The following is a 7,357-nucleotide window of genomic DNA, read 5'->3' on the forward strand; positions in this document are numbered from 1 at the left end:
CAGTGAAAGCTGTTGTGTGTGATGCACCAGCTAGGGCCACCATGAAATGAACTAAACAGTTCATGGCAAGATTTGGATGTGATCAATGTGAGAAGAGAGGGGAGCATGATGGCAAGAGAATGGTTTGGATAGGGTGTGATGGAGCTGTGCCAAAGACAGATGATAGTTTCAGGACCAAAAGGCAACCAGAATATCATCTTCATGATGGAAAGAATACCCCATTACTCAATTTGGACATTGACATGGTTTCATGTTTTCCTCCAGACTTTATGCATCAGGGAGGTGGCTGCATGAAAAATATTTTGCTTTGGGTGCTCAGGGGTCCAGGAAAGAGTGGTAATGGCAAATACAATGTCAGAATGAGTGCAAAGAACATTAATTTGTTGGATCAACGCATTAAGTTCATCGCTCCATTTATTCCATGTCTTTGCAAGAAAGCTGCGGACAACAATCGAAGTTGCAGACTACAAGTATACTGAACTGCGGCAGCTGCTTTTGTACACTGGAAAGGTCTTGTTCCTTGATCTGATTTCCTGTCAAGAGCAGTATGATCATTTCCTGAAATATTCGGTTGCCTGTAGCTTGATGACAGACTTGGAGACAGCAAAAGATTCTCAAGAGCTTATCGAGATGCTTATCCGTCAGGTTGTGAGTGGATTTTCAGACCTCTATGGAAACGCATTCATGACATACAATGCTCACGCCAATCTGCATTTTCCGGCAGTTGCTGACTGTCATGGCAGCCTTGACAATTTCAGTGCCTACCCTTTTGAGAATCATTTGGGCCGCCTTAAAAAGTATGTGACTTCATCCCACAAACCTCTTGTTGCCATGATGAAGGGTGTGGAAAGACGGCAGAGTACTGAGTGTGCTAAAATCCTGAGGCAACCAGAGCACATTATTAGGGTGAACCCACCAGACAACATTTACATTGACCACAGGCAACACAAATGTTATGAGGCTCTGAGGGTGACGGGGAAGAAAGTTCAGTGCAAACAGTACAGTAGAGCTGAACCATTTTTTCATAGGCCTATAAATTCCAAAGATATTGGCTGTTACAGTGTGATGGTGAATGACTGGCGATTCATCTCTTTGAAGGTAAAAGATGTGCAAAGCCTGAGACGTGGTATGAAGATCAGTCTTTTTGGAATGCCTGGTTTAACAGACCCACATATTACAAAGACAAGAGCCGTGTTTATGGCACTCCTTCACAACCAGCAAGATGCACTCTACTAGCACAGCATGTCTTTTTCCTGGTTCTCTCCCTCAGCCCCAACCAGTCCCAGCAGAAGACTGCACCTCCCTGAGCCTGGTTCTGCTGGAGGTTTCTTCCTGTTAAAAGGGAGTTTTTCCTTCCCACTGTAGCCAAGTGCTTGCTCACAGGGGGTCGTTTTGACCGTTGGGGTTTTACAGAATTATTGTATGGCCTTGCCTTACAATATAAAGCGCCTTGGGGCAACTGTTTGTTGTGATTTGGCGCTATATAAAAAAAAACTGATTGATTGATTGATTGACTAGCAGACTATGATTGAACAAATCTCATTTATCGATAAATATGTAGGTTTTGTAGTCCATATTACAAGTGAATTTCTCTCAGCATATGGGAACCATAAAAAATTATAGTTTTCTATTTTTGTTTGGCCTTCCATCCATGCATTTGTCAAGTGGTTTCCGGATTAAATTAAACACTGAAGCTAGCATCACAAAACCTTGTCTTCTTTACCAAGGCAGAAATACTAGCCGATAGCAAGAAAAAAAATAGGTCGTTATTGACAAATCTAGGTTTTTATAGGTCCATAATTAACAAATACAGATTTTCTAACAGCCAAAGCCACAGATTTTTAACAGCAACATGTTTGAGGGGGTAAATGCACTTCAAATCCTTGTTAAATTTGATTACATTATTTCGGCCTCGATTGTGTTATTTACATGCACATATGTTATGAATCTTTCCCCAGATGTATTGTTTGTTCAATGTAGCTAATCCAAAAATTTCTGAAAGATGTGTGAATACTTTTTGAATGACACTGTATTAAGTTTGCCATAGCATTGTCAGTATGTTTAATAATCACAAAGCTTCACATGTGTAAGTTTTTTTTTTTTTTTTTTTTTTTTTTGGAATCAGTAATTTATGAAGAGCTTTTTTATTGTAAATATATTTATTAGAGCCGGGCAGCAATTACAATTTTTAATCACATGATTTCCAGTGTTATACACAAAATCCAAAAATGAATTCAAAAGTAGTGTATATAGCACAATTTTACTTTGAATGTTCTGCCATATGAACGAAAGCATGGGCAGCGCCAGCGACCGATAGAAAATAATTCCTCATTTATGATTTTCATTTCATTTCAGCCCATGTTTTTAAGGCCTTGTCTACACTGAAACTGAACTTCACAAGCTTTTTCTATGTCATTTTCGAAAAGTGTTCTATTCAAGAAATGTCTCCATTCTCACAGATGCAGTGAAACTACGTCAAAATGCTGTAGTACATTATGCTAGGCCTGTATGTAGTGCAATAACGCTTGAAAATGAAAAAAATGGAGGAGAAGATGAGCAGGACCTTTATGGACTTTATTTAAACACTTTTGTGAGAGAAGAGCGACCGGCTGCAATCACTTTTTTTTCTCTCTCTCTCTCTTCTGTGCTCTTTTTTGAGCATGTACTTTTACTGCATTGTGTACATGGTATACAAACAATTCTGTGATTTATACTTAGGGAACAATGGAACACAGCGGGAATCATAAATTGGCATAGGGTAACGTATTGTGAGGGTGTGGCTTCAGTCACGTTGAGTGGCATCGCACTGCTCTGACTTGCACTGAAACCACTTAATTTCTGGGTCGAGCACGGGACGGCAAAAAAATTAAACGTGTTATAATTTTTGGTGTCCGATTCACGTCGTCCTTTGTGCCCCTTGTGCTGTTGTGGCGTTGAGCTGCATTGTCTCAGTACTAAGTTGCTTCCACGCGGCGTCGTGATGACGACGCACAATGCAACTGGAAGCAGCCCCGGTGTGAAAGGGGCTTTAGTCTGTAGCAGTCCATTTCACTGTCGCATTTGCAAGCCTATCTTGCCTTTATCAATAGTTCTCCTACACGCTGCATCTGACGTAGTCTGCCGCAGCCTTGTGCCGCAGTGTGTTTGGTATCAGCTTGTGTGCTGCATTTAGGTGATACTTAAGACTTGAAGTACTCTGCTGATAAAACAACTGGGTTAACGTGCGATAAACAAATTGTTGGCATTAATTAACACACCCAGCATTCATAGTTATCAAACTTGTACTGAAAGAATAGAAACATTACTGCCATTGTTGCTTTCATTGTTCTGTATTCTACTTTCAGTATTTTTCAATTTACAGTTGGCACAAAATTTAATGTTTTAACTAGTCAAATGCTATTCCTCCACAGCCTGACCTGATGGCTTCCCGAGGAAACAAAAAGAAGAGAGTAGCTGGTGACAGTGATGCTGGTGTACAAAACAGAAGCAGAAAACGACATAAAATGATTGGAAAAGATGTTTCTTCAAACAGAGTTAAACATTCTTGCTGTATAATTGAGATATATCTGATTTTAACATGATTTTCATGAAAAGCCTTTAGTATACAACACTGGCATTAGAAAATTAGGGCAAGTTTTATAAAAGTTCTATACATTGCACATTATGGAAATCTGAAACAAAATAATTTGTAAATAATAATTTATTTCAAGTAGTAATTAATACTTATTAACCATACAATAAATGTTGCATTGTTTTGCAGAAGGAATGGTGCCTCTTCTATTTTAATGTGGGCGAACAATCCTTGTACAGTGTCCCAAAGTCATGGGTGTCTTCGTTCAAGAACCTAAAGAAGCCTTTAGGTGATGGCTGTTATGAATTATTCTACAAGTGTTGGTGGCCAAAAGAAGACAGCAGTGAGGCTACTGCATCAAAAATGAAGATGCTTGTAAGAAATTGTTCAGAACGGGACTTTGACAAATGGACACAGTGCAGAGGCAAGCCATTGGGAACATTCCTGGAATTAGAGAAGTGTGAGGCAGCGCTTGCTAAACGAGAAGGTCTGTCTACAACTGAAAGTGAAAATAATAGAGAGGACTCCGCAGACATAACACCACCAGGGAGAGCAGAGGCAAGAAGCCAAGATGATGTGGCTGATCAGGATAATGCGACGACAGGTTGGTATTAATTCAGAAAATGTGGCAGTTGTAATTCATTTGACAGAAATATTTCTGTTCATGTGTGCATGAAATAAATATAAGAAAAGTGTATCCTTCCTCTCTATGTACATAACTTTTTATGACCATAATTAAAATTTAGATGCTGTCTGTTACTAGGCGTTCAGGAAATTGAAGTTCAAATAACATGTTAGTGCACAGAAAGAGACTTTGTAAAATAAGTTTGATTCAGTTGTTTTTGCGTTGCCACAACTGTTTTATATTTCTGTGTGAATATTTAATTATTGATTGTAACTTTGATTACTGCCATAGGTTTTGCATGTGTAATTATTTCAACTTGTTTGTTTGCCCTTTACAAATGTGACCAATAATAATAATTTTTTGGGTTATTGTTAATTTTTCTTTTCAAAAGTAACCATGCCTGCTGTCATAAGAGCTTCCACATCAGTGATTCCATCCGACCAAGCGGTTGAGCCTGAGCCAAACACCATGACGGCAGTTCAGTCGCACCAACAGCCCGATCAGTCTAAATCAGAAAGTAGTGAATCCACAGGTTTGTATTTTGTTTCAATGAGACTGTACAGCGACTTACTTTTAATATTGAGTGTTTATTTTCTTTTGGCATAGAAACATCAGCTAGTCTTGACTGAGAATTGACACCTTCTGAACATGTGCCTGGCAGTTGTGTGAAGACACATGTCCTGCAGACAGCAGCAGTTGACAAATTCTCTCCAGGATGATCAAGAGCAGGGGTGGGCAAGTTGTTCCAGAAATGGCCAAGAGGGTGCAGGTTTTCTTTGCAGCCACTGACTCCACCAGGTGATTTCACTGATTAATTCCATCTGCTCAAAGTGATATTAATCAGTGAAATCACCTGGTGGAGTCAGTGGCTGCAAAGAAAACCTGCACCCTCTTGGCCCATTCTGGAACAAGTTGCCTACCCCTACTCTAGAGTCTACAAGTTTTCATATAATGTAGACTGAAATAATTTGTATTGGTGTAATAACTCTGGGGTGATCATAATACAGACGTTTAGTGATGCACATTCTCTTATAGCCAATGAGTGGTTGTGTTTCCATATGTTTGTAATTTTCCTGGAAATGGTGATTATATATATGTCACTGCTTTTGTTTTTGAAGGTTTGTCATCTGCAAAAAGACTTGCAGCTGAGATTACGGCACATTGTCATTTGGCAAGTGTTTCTGCCAGGGGCGTAGGTTTGCATATGGACCATAGGGACAAGTCACAACCAATATTTTGGGATGGCAAAATAGTCCCTACCAATATTTAGAATTTTTTTTATATAACAAAATCATTCACTATTTTTTTGCGAACTCGATACTATAATTTTAGTCGTCACGTTTTGTGTTTTCGACGTGCCAGAGTGACAGGGTTACCCATATTGCAATTTCATTAGCTCACGTTCTTCTCACATGGACGTAAACAAAGCGCATCTCGTGGCAGGCAGTGCTTAATTTGTAAAGTGGGAGGTCCCAGAGCGCAGAGGATGGGTGGCTCCGGTGCAGTGTTGCCAGATGTATGATAATTATCGTATTTGTACGATATTTTTGCCCTCTGTACGATGTACGATAAATAAATGTACGATCAATAATGGGAAAAAATCCAATATGTACGATAATTTCAGTTGGTTGCCCAAACACGCATCTCTCTCTGACACCCAAGAATCATTTTGCAGGTGTTGCACTCAGGCGGCATCAAATGCTGGCTTTGGGCGACCGGGACAGTCATTTGAAAGCCCGCCCCCTCTCCATACAAAGTAATGAGTTCCCATCCAATCTTTACCGTGACAGGAAGATTCCCCAACCAACATCTTTTTTTTTTTTCGAAACTTTATTTCAACAAATGCAATAACAAACGAACAAAACACAAGAGCAAAGAGATATACAAGAAGAATAAAAAAAAGTTAAAGTTCCTTATGGAGGTGTCAACATTTTTTTCTGTGTTCAACAAAATCTGCACAAGTGGCCATGGCATCGGATGACGACAGCGACCTCGAGGTTGAATTCGACTCTTTCTAGTCTGGTAATTAACACGTTTGTGTCCCTTCACAGAAAAAAAAATCTTTCTAGTCTGGCAGTGCATTTGCTTGTGCATTTGCATTCTTTTTGTGCCATAGTTTCCCCATTACTATAATTACTGTTTAAAAATGTGACATAAAATTCTTTGTAAATTAAAAAAAAAAAATGCTAAAATAGCTACGTTGTATGCGTTTTGTTTGTGTACGATAATTTCTCCCAAAATACGATAATTTTGAGGTTTTGGTACGATAGTTTCATATTTCATATCTGGCAACACTGCTCCGGTGCAGAAAAACAAGAAGGGCGGGGGCTTGCGAACAATGCTGTGCGCCACACTTAAAATAAACTGCACACCCACACAAACACGCACGCACACCTTCACAAATGACACTAACACCCTGCCTTTTCCTCAAAAATTACTACATTTATGTTTGCTGTCTGTCTCTGTACTTTTCTGTCACTTTTGCGCTCTTTTTCATACTTTTCCCTCGTTTCAAAAGTCACCGAACGCACTTTACCGTAATATATGCAACATATAGCATACTGTTGGAAAGCACGGGTTCTTGGCTTGCTGTCAGTGTTGAAATTTTTCAGCGTGAGGGCTTACATGAGAACCTACGGTAATGAGAATCAGTGGCGCACTAGTGTGAAACGTCCGTGTTTTTCCTCTGCGTTGTGACATCACAGGCTTACGTTTACCGTAATACACCATATATATCATTGTAAAGCCCTTTTTTTTTGTTGGCAAATTAGGTTGCCAGATACCTATAACTGCATTATTGATGAAGAGAATAGATTATACATCTTGGTTGCAAAAACCTTTTTTTTTTGTTAGCTCCACAAGTATTTTTTTTTTGTTGTCTTGTTCTCTCAGGTGTAGGCCTATAGAATAGATTCGTGATTTTGGGTGCAATTTTGTTATTTAAGCTATTTGTTTGTCTGCCTACACACTTAATAATGTAAATAAAGTGTTAAATTATTCAGCATTATGTCGTCATATGTTATGTATTATGCTGTACTTGTGCGTCTAATGGTATGAGTGGGTTAGGGGGTGGTGGTGGTGGGCAGGGGGGCGGGGGGGTGGTATTGTCCCTACCAAAGCTGAGACCAAACCTACGCCCTTGGTTTCTGCTGCAGATGCAC

The sequence above is a fragment of the Thalassophryne amazonica genome, chromosome 1, assembly GCF_902500255.1.
Source record: "Thalassophryne amazonica chromosome 1, fThaAma1.1, whole genome shotgun sequence".
Taxonomy (NCBI): Eukaryota; Metazoa; Chordata; class Actinopteri; order Batrachoidiformes; family Batrachoididae; genus Thalassophryne; species Thalassophryne amazonica.